The sequence below is a fragment of the Anas platyrhynchos genome, chromosome 24 (genome assembly GCF_047663525.1).
Source record: "Anas platyrhynchos isolate ZD024472 breed Pekin duck chromosome 24, IASCAAS_PekinDuck_T2T, whole genome shotgun sequence".
Lineage (NCBI taxonomy): Eukaryota > Metazoa > Chordata > Aves > Anseriformes > Anatidae > Anas > Anas platyrhynchos.
In genome coordinates this window covers 8,905,062-8,918,666 of record NC_092610.1, presented here as the reverse complement: position 1 = coordinate 8,918,666, position 13,605 = coordinate 8,905,062, and the positions used below count along the sequence as shown (strand labels likewise).

The following is a 13,605-nucleotide window of genomic DNA, read 5'->3' as shown; positions in this document are numbered from 1 at the left end:
ATTTGATTAAGGAGGCATTGGGGAGGCATTGGGGAGGCAAGGACAATCCCCAGACAAGGACTGTATATCTCGAAACAAGACGCTGCAACTCATGATAAGGAAGCGGTAGACAGACAGAGAAACAAATGGAAGGACTATAAATCTCAAAACTGGACATTGGAATTCATTATAAAGATACAACAAATGGAAGAATTAGCAACAACCAGCGCTTGCAATTAAGAAACATGCCAACTCAGCAGATTCCTGACCAAAGGTGAAAAGTACACTGTGAGGAAGACTCGGGGTCTTCCTCCCAAAGACCCCTGCCCACAATTCTTGGGAGGCTCTACGCAGGTGCAAGGTGCCAAAAGGCTAATTAGCATGAGAAGCGAGGGAAGGCGGGGATAGGTAAGGAATATGTATAGGCACTTGTAGAATATTGAGAGATTGATTGTATAAATTCAAGACTGCTTTCCGCCTTGGGTATGCACGATAGGTGGAGAGATCCCCTGTGCATCATCCAGCGCTGCAATAAAGACTATACCACTTAAAGGAATTTCGGCTTCGATCTTTGAATCATATTTGAACACTTTCTTTCTGTGATCAAAAAGCTTCCTTAAACACAGCCTCAAGCTCAATTACACCAGTGTGTTTTTAATTTTCTACGGCTGGTTATTTCTATAGCAATACAGAATAACACTGCTCATAATTCCTGAGGTGGGGGGAACTATACCAGCCTCTGAAAGGGTGCTAGCAAGCACCTCTAATTAGCTGAAAGCTTTTGAGGTATCAGCCCATTGTTTTTTCAGGGAGGGGGGAATGGGAGCCATACTTTGAAACTGAAGTGCTAGGTGCTTAATAAAATGGGTCTGCCAGAATTGTAGGTGTGGTGCTAAAATATGAAGCCTGGCATGGTGGTAGGCCTTGGTGAATCACTGGATCCATCTTTAGGTGTTGCAGAAGTGGGATAATTTGATCCTGCTGTAATATGAATAGTATTGAAATGTCCTACCAACTGAATTAGCAATGTTAACAACTATCTGCGACTCAACTAGAAAATAACCTGCAATCTCATGTATTTGCAATTCACTTTATAAACTCATTGCCATCCATTATGATGATGATGATGTAGAAACACCGAATTCAGGAATAAGGTTTTGTAAATTGATATCATGTTGTCACTATAGTATTTCAGTGAATTGGAACAGCAGAATTCCATGGGTAGTACTTGTTAAATGTACTTGTCAGCTGGGCTCTTAATTGCATGCCAACTACGATAAGACAGCAAAGGTATACTTACTGGTGTATTTATATTGGTGTATTTATAGACGAAAGAAGGGAGTTTGCAGCCACTTTATGTACCTGTGTAGAGGTTCAGCTACGTGTAATTGTTTTCAGATTGTATGTGCAAAAAGAAGGATTTGGCAGCATTAGCCACTGCTGCCACTGTACAAATAAAGACTGTTGTGCCGTTGTACTGTTTACATTAACTATAAATACACCACAGTAGAGAGAGACTAGAAATTCCAGGCTTTTACTGAAGAGTCATACTATAGTTCTTTTTTTTTTTTTTCTTAAGCCAAGCACAGCAGGGAGTCTGCAGACAAAACTTTGAGTGTTGTCTGCTTTAGAGCAACATCCAGCATCATAAGTTCTTGTGGAACATGACTGAGCACTTTTATCTGGTGCTTTTTCTTGCTGTAAAGATGCACCTGTAATCTTTTCTCTGAGCTTCAAGTTTCAACATATTTTGTGTCCAGCTAGTAAGAGCATGAAGTCTCTCAACTTTAACTAATTTCCTCAGCTGGTTAACTATATAGTTATTTAGCATTAAAATATTTGTCAATGTATGCACATGTGTGCATATGTGCACAGTCTTGTCTGCACAAAAATCCAAATGTATCCTGTTCTGTCATTTAAAGAGTGACAAATATGAATTACTTATGATGTAGATATGATTGACCTGTATTTTCTAGATACATAGTTGTGGTCTGATCAGCTAATCTGAATATCAGCATCAAGTAGATTCACAGCTCAATGGCCGTTTTCTCCTAAGATGACCAGCTTCATTTTCTCTTCTTTTGAGAGAAATGGAGTTGAGTAACTTTGTGTGACGAGAATGCTCTTTTCTATAACCTTTTTGTCTCCTGTAAACTTAAGAGTAGAGCATGGTTCTTTCATCTCTGAAAAGTGAAATGACATATTCCTTTTAAATCATTATTTTGGGGAATGGTCTCTGCCATGCTATTGTTGCATGTTGACATATCTGAGTATATATGGAGCACCTATACAATTTTGGACTGGAGAAATTCTGGAGTTAAGTGGTAAAGAGAGCCTGTGGAAACTTCTGCAGAGTCTCATGTTCTTTTGTAATAGTACTTAATAAGGAACAGATTTGTAGGTTATCTAAGCAGATAACTCAAGAACTTGTTTCAAAATCTAAAGATCCCTTTTGAACAGTAATTTCAAGAAGTATGTATTATCTCACTACACCGCTGTCATAATATGTCAGCATATCTAGAAGTCTGTTTTCTATGAAATTTGTAATCAGAGATGGATATCATCACTTTCAATACTCTGCTAATTGACCAAACTCTGCATGGAAAAATTGCAGTTGGACAAACATAGATATACGCAGGATCTAGCTTTAATGTTAGGTAAATGATTTGATCTTTAGAATGGTGTCCCAGGGATGTACATGTTGCTTTTAGCTACAGGCAACAACAGAAGGCATAAGTGTTACTTAGTTCTGTCTCCTCCCAACGTATCCTCTGTGTCTTGCTCTAAGAACAGGTGAACTTGATGTTTGTGGACGGTACCAGCTGAAATGCTGGGTTCACCTCCCTGTGGAGAAAACTGCTTGCTGAATCTCCAGTGCATTGCAAACAAAATTAAACTTCTTGTAAAAGAAGAGATAAGGCTGCTTACCCCAAACTGGAGCTTGCGTATGTGTATTATCTACTTCATTTTTAAATTGTGTTTGTCAGGCTCTGGGGATGGCATCTGAAATAGTTTTTAAGCACTAAATTATTCTATTCTATTCTATTCTATTCTATTCTATTCTATTCTATTCTATTCTATTCTATTCTATTCTATTCTATTCTATTCTAATTGTGTCTATTTCCACCCAGAACATGAAGACCAGCTTCTTGTAGAGCCACCTTTTTTCCACGAAATCTCTCAAGAGCGAATGTATTAGCCTAAAATGTGTTTGGTAGATTGTTGTTTTTTTTTTTTTTTTATTTTATGTAATTCTTCTTTAGTTACCTAAGGTAATACAGTGTAGTCGGTTAAAATATAAATAAATTATACTGTATCTTTTTGATTTCTCCCTCATTCCCCCAATTCCAGCCCTGTCTTATGCTTTCTGAGCCAAAAAAAACCACTTCTGTGGTTTAATGATATGAATTATTGCTTGTTTGATCAAACAATGTTTTCATTCTACCTTCTGTGCTACTTTCCCAGGAAACTGATAATTAAAAGAAGCCAGCTCCCTAGAATTCCAGACATGGCAGTGGAATCTGCTCTAATCAGTTCAGTCCCTACCATTGCGTCTCGTTTTGCCTTACTACAACTGGAAAGTGATACTGATTCAGAGCCTGGAAAAGGCAGAAGTGGCCGACGTGCTGGTAAATCTCTAGCTTCAGGGTGTAGATCTATAAATGTGAAGAAAGGAGAGAAAAGAAGAAAAAGGAGAGAACATCAGCAGAGTGAGGCCAATGATGTAAAGGGATTATATTTTCAACAGTGAGTAAGGTTGTTGTCTCATCAAGAGTTTTTGCTGTCCCTGAAAAGTCATTGGTTTTGGTTTTCCCTGTGAAAGAAGAACTACTTAATCGCAGATTACATCTTTACATTGTCCTGTTTTATGTTTCTGAGAAGTACTTACACGCTTTAGGGAACTGAAGCTGGAAATACACCTTTTTGTTTCAGTCATTTCACAGCTTAGCTTTCTAAATGTCTCTTTGTTTATCAAGTCTTTAGGGTGGAGTAAGCTCTGTGCACTTACAAATTGCTAAAGCAGTGTTCCATGTCATGAATGGGACCGACTTGGTCTTATCTGTTGTTTTTCATATACAAATCGGACAGAATCCGTTCGCGTTTTGCTCCTTGAGCTCTGTCGGCATTGTGTCTACAGATGTGTCTGTGTGTGGACGTGTGCCTGGGCACTCCCGGCGGCTGCTGGGCCAGCAGCTGCGAGCAGTTGTGAGCGTGGCTCGCCTACTTGGAGACCGCTTGTGTTTGAGGGAAAACTCAGCCTTTACCGCTGAGCTCCACCGGAGCCGTAAGGAGACGCTCTCCTCCATGACGAGCGCGGCGATGGAAGCCGCATTTCGCACCCCTGCTTTGACCACAAGCAGACGGCCCCCTCCACCCTCCCCAGGACTCGAGGGCGAGCTGTGCGCGTCCCTGGGGGCCGGGGGCTGCCCCCCGCTGCCCCCCGGTGTCCCCTCACACCCACCCCTCAACCCCCACTCCGCCTGCGCCCTCCTGCTGCGGGGGGCCACTGTGCGCGGCGGGGCAGCGCCGCCGAAGGTTGCGGACGTTGCCTAGCGAGGTGCTGTCACCAGCAGCGCGGGCGGCCCAGGCGCGGCCCGCCGGCCCCTCAGCCCGCCCGGAGGCTGCCTCCCGCCGCCCGGAGCAGGTTTGGAGTGGGGAGCGACGGGGCCGGGGCTGGGGCTGGGGGGAGCCGCCCCACAGCGCCGCTGAGCCGGCATTTTGCTTGGTGTTTGTTTGAGGAAGTAGGAGATGGGATCTCTCCCCTCCTCCGCCCCTCCCCTCCCGCGACTGGTTTGGGTGTCATTTTGGGAGGGGGGGGCGGGGGGGGAGTCAGTAAGTTTTCAGTATGTGCTCGTGATTGCCGTGCCCTTTCTGAAATGAGCAGGATTTCAGGCTCTTGCTTCTCTTTCTTGGCTTCCCTTTGCTCTGTTCTGTACAACAAGGCTTTTTGTCAGCTTCCAAAGTTTCTCAGCTCTGAATGGACAAGCCCTCAATGCAAATGGGTGTGAGTGAAATGCCAAAACTCTTCTCTTTGCAACCACAGAAGACTTGTGTTTCAATCTGGTTGCATTTTCATGCAGGCTGAATTTGATGTGCTTAGCTGGTGAGTTCTGCCAGTTGGGTAACAGAGCAAAAAGGCTGCGTGGGAGTTGAGCAAGAAGGAAGTTCAGCAAACTGTCCTTTGCATGGCAAAGCCTCCTTGACTGAGAATCAGCAAGAGCAGAAGATGTGTTTGGGATCCGGCAGCATTTGATACCCATCGAGGCTTTGGAGTGTTTCTGGTAGACATTTGTAAAGAAATCCTATTCGATGCTTCTTCTTGTGCTTCAGAATTAATAGATGGGGGGCAGTATAAGGAACCATGGTTGCTGAAATATATAACTAATAAAAAATAGTTCCATATGGGCATAAAGAGACGGATTAAAATCAGAGGAATGCTTGGTGTGTAGTAATCACAACTATTTAAAATCATACCCACCATGTAAGCAACACGACAGCTTTCTGTGCTTCTGAAATTCTAAATACTTGGCCCTTGTAAGCAGAAGATGGCTTTCAAGCACGTGTGTGTCTATAGGTATTAATTCCGGATAAAAAGGTTTTTTTGAATAATTTCTGTTGCCTATGCATCGGTACTGTAGCAGTGAGAAAATAAGGTTCATTGTAAGTCTATGCTTTATCAAGAGTTCATTAACAAGATCTTACAATATTGTTGCTTCATCCGGCAGTATAACGTCCAAACAGAAAGTCTGACCACTTTCAGACCAAAGGTTAAGTCTGCTAGCTTAGAAGGTAATAGAAGCAAAATTAGTTTCTGCACTGGTTTAACAGTTGTTAACATATCTGCTTTTTTATCACAGTTCCTTTCCAGGGTGTAATGTTGCTTATGTATTCTTTGGGAAACTCTTCAACATTCTGCTTCAGCAGGGAGTTAATTCTTTCTTCTTTAACTCGGAAAACATTTTTTCTTAGGTGCAGAAAATTGCAAATGAGGTGAACAGAGGAATTGTAACAGATCTCGTAATGACTTCCTGAATACTGAGGGGGGAGCACAGAGATGGAGGCCGGCATGGAGGAGATCCTGGTTAAAGTTGCAGTAAGGGTCAGACCTCTGCTTTCCAAGGAAGTACTTCATAACCACCAAGTATGCGTGAGATTAGTCCCAAATACACAACAAATAATCATTGGGAAAGACCGTGTCTTCACTTTTGATGTTGTATTTGGCAAAAACTCAACCCAAGAAGAAGTTTATCCAGTTTGCATGAAACCTCTTCTAGTGTCTTTGGCTGAGGGATATAATGCTACAGTATTTGCATACGGACAGACAGGTTCTGGGAAGACTTACACCATTGGAGGTGGTCACATTGGTACGTTGTAAAAAGTCTTTTTTTGTGTGTGTGTGAACAATGTAGTTCTGCAAATTAAGTATTTAATACATAACAGATGATGCTTGAGAATTTTTAAGAGATAATGAAAAAATGTATAGCAAAAAAAGACATATATATTCCAAAGTTTATGTGATGGTTGTGTTCTAAACACAAATTCTGTGTCCGTTAGGCTATACCAAAAGTATGAGAGAAAAAAAAAAAAAAAAAAAATTAAAGTGCTCTTTCCCATTCTCTATTCTAACAGGCAACTTACCCTACTTTCTGAAACACAGTGCTTTAGAAATTTTGGCTCCATTTATCCTACTTAGAAAGTATCTGCTTTAGGTAATTGTATGAAGCAAACTCACTCTTGGACTTTTTTCAGAGTCTGACAAAGAGATTTCATAGATAAATTTCATGGAATAGAATCCTAGAATGATTTGGGTTGGAAGGGACCTTAAAGATCACCCAGTTGCAACCCCCCGCCACGGGCAAAGATGTCACCCACTAGACCGGGTTGCCCAGGGCCCCATCCAGCCTGGCCTTGAACACCCCCAGGGATGGGGCATCCACAGCTTCTTTGGGCAACCTGTGCCAGTGCCTTGCCACCCTCTGAGTAAAGAATTTCTTCTGAATATCTAATCCAAATCAACCCTCTTTTAGTTGGAAAGCCATTCCTCCTTGTCCTATCATTACACCACCTGCCAAAGAGTCCCTCCAGAGTCCCTCCCCAGCTTTCCTGTAGGCCCCCTTTAGGCACTGGCAGGCTGCTGTGCCTAAAGCCTCTTCTCCAGGCTGCACAACTCCAACTCCCTCAGCCTGTCTTCGTAAGAGAGGTGCTCCATCTCTCTAAGTATCCCTGTGGCCCTCCTGGACTCTCTCAAATACTTCCACGTCCTCGTGCTGGGGGACCCAGAGCTCCAGGTGGGGTCTCACGAGAGCAGAGCAGAGGGGGACAATCACTTCCCTCCCCCTGCTGGCCATGCTGCTTTTGATGCAGCCCAGGATATGGTTGGCTTTCTGGGCTGGAAGCACACATTGCTGGCTCAGGTGGAGATTCTGATCAACCAACACCGCCAGGTCCTTCTCCTCAAGGCTGCTCTCAATCTGTTTTCTGTCCAGACTGTAGTTGTGCTTGTAACTGTTCCAGCACAAGTGCAGAACCTTGCATATTGGCCTTGTTGAACTTTATGTGGAATTCAAATTTTGCTTTTTTAAAGGCAGATATCTGAAACTCTACTATTCGACTTACTTGGTATTTCCAAGTCAGTGTTTCTCAAACACCTGAGACTGGAAACTACTATTTTTCTGTATTAGTTCGCAGAAGAATTCTTCAGCTTCTGCATGTATACAATTTTGCTTTCTGACTTTCCCTGAAATCGTGTATCACCAGCTCTGGTTATCTTCCCTTCCGTATCGAGAAGTCACAATTTGTTTGTCTGTTCTGCTGAATAAGAGAGAAGAAGTGGAGTAGCAGGAATTAGAAGACTATCTGGATTTTTCTTGGTCCTTGATTCTGAATTTGAAACCCTGAAAATTATGTATTCGTTCTTTTTGCATAAAGGATTTGAAGTTTTATCATTAATTCATTAGCAAGTTCAAAATATTTTTTTCTTCTAGCGTGATTTTTTACTAATTTAATTTTCTTGTAGTCTCGTACCCGCAGAAAGTAGTAAAGTTCTGTATCATTTCCATGCATTTCTGATCAACAGAAAAGCAAATCTTTACATGAAAACTTGGGAAAACTGAGCTCTTCCTATTCCTTATTATATTGAGTGATAAACCTCGCAGACTTCTCTTTAGTTTTAGTCTTTGTAATTTGTGTGACAGAATGACTGCAAGTGTCTGTGACATCTGTGTTTCTATTTTAGCATCAGTTTCAGAGGATGAAAAAGGCATAATCCCACGGGCTATTCAGGAGTTATTTCAGCATATTTCTGAAAACCATAACATCGATTTCCGAGTGAAGGTATCTTATATAGAGGTTTACGAGGAAGAACTTTGAGATTTATTGGAGTTGGAGACCTCTGTGAAAGATTTACATATCTGAGAAGATGAAAACGGAAATACAGGTAGGATTTCAGCTCTAGAACTTCGTGCATTTGATTTCTGTTGTGTGCACAAATTATTGTTTCCATCTCTTGAAAAGAGAGCTTACCGATGACTAATACTAGACGAAGTCACGTTTTCAAAATATCAATTCAGTTTAGCTGATCTGAAGCAGCCTTCATTTGAGATTCCTATGAACAATATCAATGTTCCTCCAGAAGCAGCATCAGGTGGTAAGGTAGTACTGTTACTGTTTCTGCAAATTCAGCATAGAAACACAATTGTGCATGATTATTCAGTTGAATGAATGCTTTAAGATTAAGCCTTTGCTTCTCACTTCAAAGTTATATTTGTTAAGCTACTTATGCTGTAAATATCTGCTTCCATTCCACTAAGAACTATGTTCTTAACATAGGGTGGGAGTCACTTTTACTACAAACTTTCAAAATTTCTGTCTTTTTTTTTTTTTAACTGACAAAGTAAGCTTTGAGCTAGGTTTGCTCATACTTTTTTTCTAGATAGCACTAGGTTGCAAATTTCATAAGACGATGTGTAAACACCTAAGTGTATTCTGTGTATTCTGTTTACAATACTGTTTCAAATGGTGTGACAAAATACACCCATATATTCTATTTCTGCAGGTTTCAGATGTGCTGTACTTCGTGCTTTCCACATACTGTTTTATTTTATTTAGCTATGTGCTACGACCTTATAATAATGCAGGCTTGTATGCTTCTGTGATTTGTGTTTATAGATTGACTCTTCATAATTGCAGTAAGCTTTTACTGAAAAGTTTAAAATTAATGTAATTATTCTGATTTTCTTTTGGTGTTTGAAGTGATTGTTGGTGCTAAGGAATTCCAAGTAGAATGTGCAGATGAAGTGATGAGCCTGTTGGAAAGTGGCAATGCAGCTCGTCACGCAGGCACAACACAAATGAACGAACACTCTAGTCGATCACATGCCATTTTTACTATCAGTATTTGTCAGAAACAATCTGCAGAGTCTCAAAAAAAATAGTGATCCACAGGATTCATCTTGGAAATCAGTCCAGATGATTGCTTCAAAGTTCCATTTTGTGGATTTGGCAGGATCAGAGAGGGTGACAAAGACTGGAAATACCAGTGAAGGATTCAAAGAATCAATTCAAATCAATAGTGGTTTGTTGGCCTTGGGAAATGTCATCAGTGCGCTTGGAGACCCAAAAAGGAAAAGCGTACATATTCCATACAGGGATGCTAAAATCACTCGCATTCTGAAAGACTCCCTAGGAGGGAACGCCAAGACTGTCATGATAACATGTATAAGTCCATCCTCATCAGACTTTGATGAATCTGTAAATTCGCTCAAATATGCAAACAGAGCCAAAAACATTAGAAATAAACCAGTTGTCAACTACAACCCTGATCAAGACCGGATTGATGAAATGGAACTTGAAATCAGATTGCTCCGAGAAGCTTTGCAGAACCAACAAGTTGGTAATCAGTGTTGACATGACTTAAATCAAGAAAGAACCCGAATCAGTTTGCTAGAAGAACAGCTCACCCAGCTTCAAGCTCAGTGCTTCAGCTACAGAAACTGTTTGGATGAAGCCTTCCCATTCCTGGTTGATTTGAATGATGATGTTAGCTTAAAAAGCAGGAAGCTCTCACCGTGCAGCAAATTGACACTGGAACTGGCACCATGCAAGAGCCCCATCATATCACAATTCTTCAGCTGAGGAGAGAACTAAAGAACTGCCAGGTATTTCATTCTAAGTTGATTGTTTAGGTACCTATGAACAAATCAGGAAAGCTAATGTGTCTGTCTCGTAGGAGGAGGAGATAGAGTTCCAACAAGTTAGAATTTTATAAAATCAACCTATTTTCATTTTTCACACTGAATTCTGGTAAGCCTGTAGATTGTTACCTCACAATCGCATACACAAATTCTGGCTTTTCTTGGTTCTCATCATCCTAAATTACAGCTCTGTTATTTATTCTTCATTTTTTTTCTCTGGCTTATTGTAAAGCTCTGCTTCCCAGGTTCAAAACAGTGTAAGAGCTGGGTTTAAACTGAAAGATACCCAGGTAAGCATGCCATCCACAGCTCGGAGGAGATGGTTAGGGAGATGCTAAAATAAACAGGGCAATAAAGGCTCTTGAGCAGCTCTTAAGAGTTGTATTTACTTGAAAGATATAGGTTGTACAGAAAAGATACAGTTGTACAGAAGTATCTGTCTTTAGAATGGTAAGACATAGTGTGTCTATACTTTGCATTTGGCTCCTAAAGGTTTTCTGGAAGGCCAACTACATTTGGAAGTAACCTTCAATCACTATTGGATCACTTGCCCAGAAAAACATCTGAAAAAAAATAACATTATAATTTCTTTAATCTTTAGGCTCTTCTTTGAGATGAAAAATGAGGAGGGCCATCCTTATTTTTTTGTTTGAGAAGTGTATTAATATTATGATTGATGCTGAGATTTTACAGCCAAATCTCACAGCACACCGAAGAAAGTAATTGGATTTAAATACCCACTTTGTAAGGTAGTGTTGGTTATGGGTCCATTATTTCCTTTGGGAGAAAGAAACTTGTCAAAACAAAATCAATAGATGAGAAACAGAAGTAAAGAAACGACTGGTGGAAACCACTTTTGAAGGGAGCAGCTGATTCCCCAGAGGGCCATGCTGCCATAGCCACAGGGACCTTGACAGCCTAGAAAGGTGGGCTGACAAGAACCTCATGAAGTTCAGCAAGGGCAAGTTCAGAGTCCTGCACCTGAAGAGGAACAACTGCAGGCACTAGTGCATGCCGGGGGCCACCCTGCTGGAAAGCAGCCCTGCAGAAAAGGAGCTGGGCGTCCTGGTGGCCACCAAGTTGAACATGAGTCAGCCATGTGCCCTTCCTCCTAAGAAGGCTAGTGGTTTTGTTGGCTGCACTAGGCAAAGTGTCACTAACAGGTCAACAGATGTGATCCTTCCGCTCAGTGAGGCCACAGCTGGAGTAGTGTGTCCAGTTGCAGTTGCAAACTGTATTTTGTGGTGCGTTATACACAGCATAGGCAGCCAGTCAAAAGAGGAGTCTCCCACCATATTTAGCATTGATGTGGCCTCACCTTGAGTATCGTGTGCTCAGGGGCACCCCAGTTGAAAAAGGATGTGAAGATAATTGAAAGTGTGAAGAGGAAGGCAACAAAGCTGGTAGAAGGGCTGGAAGGCAGGTCCTATGAGGAGAGACTGAGAACACTTGTGTTGTCCAGTCTGAAGAATAGGAGGCCAAGAGGCGACCTCATGGCTCTCAGCAACTTGCTGAGGAGGGAAGGTGCTGGTCTGTGCTGCTGGTAACTGAGGGAAGAATGCATGGGAATGGCACAAAGCTGTGGGGGATGTCCAGTTCACGCTGGACATCAGGGAAAATTTCTGTACCATGAGGATGGTCAGACACTGGCACCGGCTTCCTAGCGAGCTGTTTGGTGCCCCATGCCTGTCAGTATTCAGGAGGCGTTTGGGCACTGCCCGCAATAACATGCTGTAACTTTAGGTTAGTCCTGAAGTGGTCAGCCAGTTGGACTTGATGATCTTTGTAGGTCCTTTCCAACTTCTCTACTGCATTCTGCTTGATTCTGTTCAGTTCCGGGCTCCCCCATGCAAGAGATTCAGGGACATAATGGAAAAAGTGCAGCAGAGGGCCACAAAGATGCTTAAGGGACTGGAGCACCTCTCCAATGAGGAAAGGCTGAGAGAGATGGGACTGTTCAGTTTGGAGAAGAGGAGGCTCAGTGGGGGATTTTAGCAATGTCTTACAAATACCTGAAGGGAAGGTGCAGTGAACGTGCAGCCAGGACAAAAGGCAGTGGGCATATACTGGAACACAAGAGCTTCTAGGCAAACATCTGGAAGCACTTGTGTACTGTGTGGTGGCCGTGGCTGTGCACTGGAACAAGTTGCCCAAAGAAGTGGAGTCATCCTCTGAGACCTGCAAAAGCCACCTGGACATGGTCCTGGGCAACCTGCTCAAGGTGGCCTTGCTTGAGCCAGGGGTTAAACCAGGTGACCTCCAGAGGTCCTTTCCAGCCTCAGCTGTTCTGTGATTCCATGGTGGGAGAATTTGCCATATATACGTCACAACTTTGCAGTTCCACTCACATCTTTGAACAACAAATAAATGTATGTATGTATTTAATTTTCCAACTTCAAGAATAACAATGCCTGCTTTTCCACTGGCTGAATTTTCCTTTTATTATCTAGCAGGCTCTAGCTATGGATGAAGAAGTATTCAGCCAGAAGGATCATGAATTGAAGATATTGCAGAATCAGATAAAGACATTAATACAGGAAAATGAAGAGCAACTGGAATCTTTAAAGAAGGCTGAAGAAAGACATAGATTACAGGTTTTTTTCCTCTGGCATATATTACATATATCTATATCAAACCATCCGTCCACTATAGGAATGTACTCATGATTTCAAGACAGATCCTTCAGAATTTTTTTGGATGTAAACACCTACCAGTCTTACAAGCACCTTGTTTGAATTAGAGCTGTATTCCCTAATGAGCTGAGATCATCTAGTGGGTGAATCACAGTACTGTGATTCCTGAAGTTTGTGTATCAGCCTAACTGCCACAGCCTTCCTGTATGATATTAAGTGATTCATTCACCCTCTCTTTGCTTCCTGCGTCCCTCCAGATCTGTGTTGTTGCTAAGTTGTTTCAGGACGATTCATGATTTAGGACTTGAAAGGCTTTAAAAGATTGTTTAGAATCTCAAAAAGACCATCAAGTTCCTACAGAATGCTTTAATTGAAAGGCTGTGTAGAAACATGCTTTGTTATATCTTTATTCAGTGTGAGAGTAAAGTATTGTTGCCTTTTGACTTTTTAAGACAGAATTTCATCCTAGTATTCTGAGAGTTTACTATTACAAGAAGCTGAGTGACACAGTGGAAACACTGCTTGCCTCCTTCCCTCTCTAGATCTTGTATATGCTAATGAAATTGTAATGGGTAGTAAGTGAATAGCATTTCAAGATCCAGGAGACCATATATAGGATAGTTGATAGATCTGACTTTATAGGATGATAGATCTGACCTTTTTTAAAGGGAACAGCATAAACATGGCTAGTTAGTACTCTTCTCCTTTTTCTCCTTTTTTTCCTTATTCTCCTTATTCTCCTTATTCTCCTTTTCCTCCTTATTCTCCTTTTCCTCCTTATCCTCCTTTTTCCTCTTCTT

At 41.7% G+C, this 13,605-nt stretch overlaps 1 pseudogene; it reads left to right on the top strand.

Annotated features, from left to right (window-relative positions):
* LOC139999381 (kinesin-like protein KIF27) overlaps positions 1 to 13,605 on the top strand; it is a 36,864-nt pseudogene that overhangs the window by 10,806 nt on the left and 12,453 nt on the right.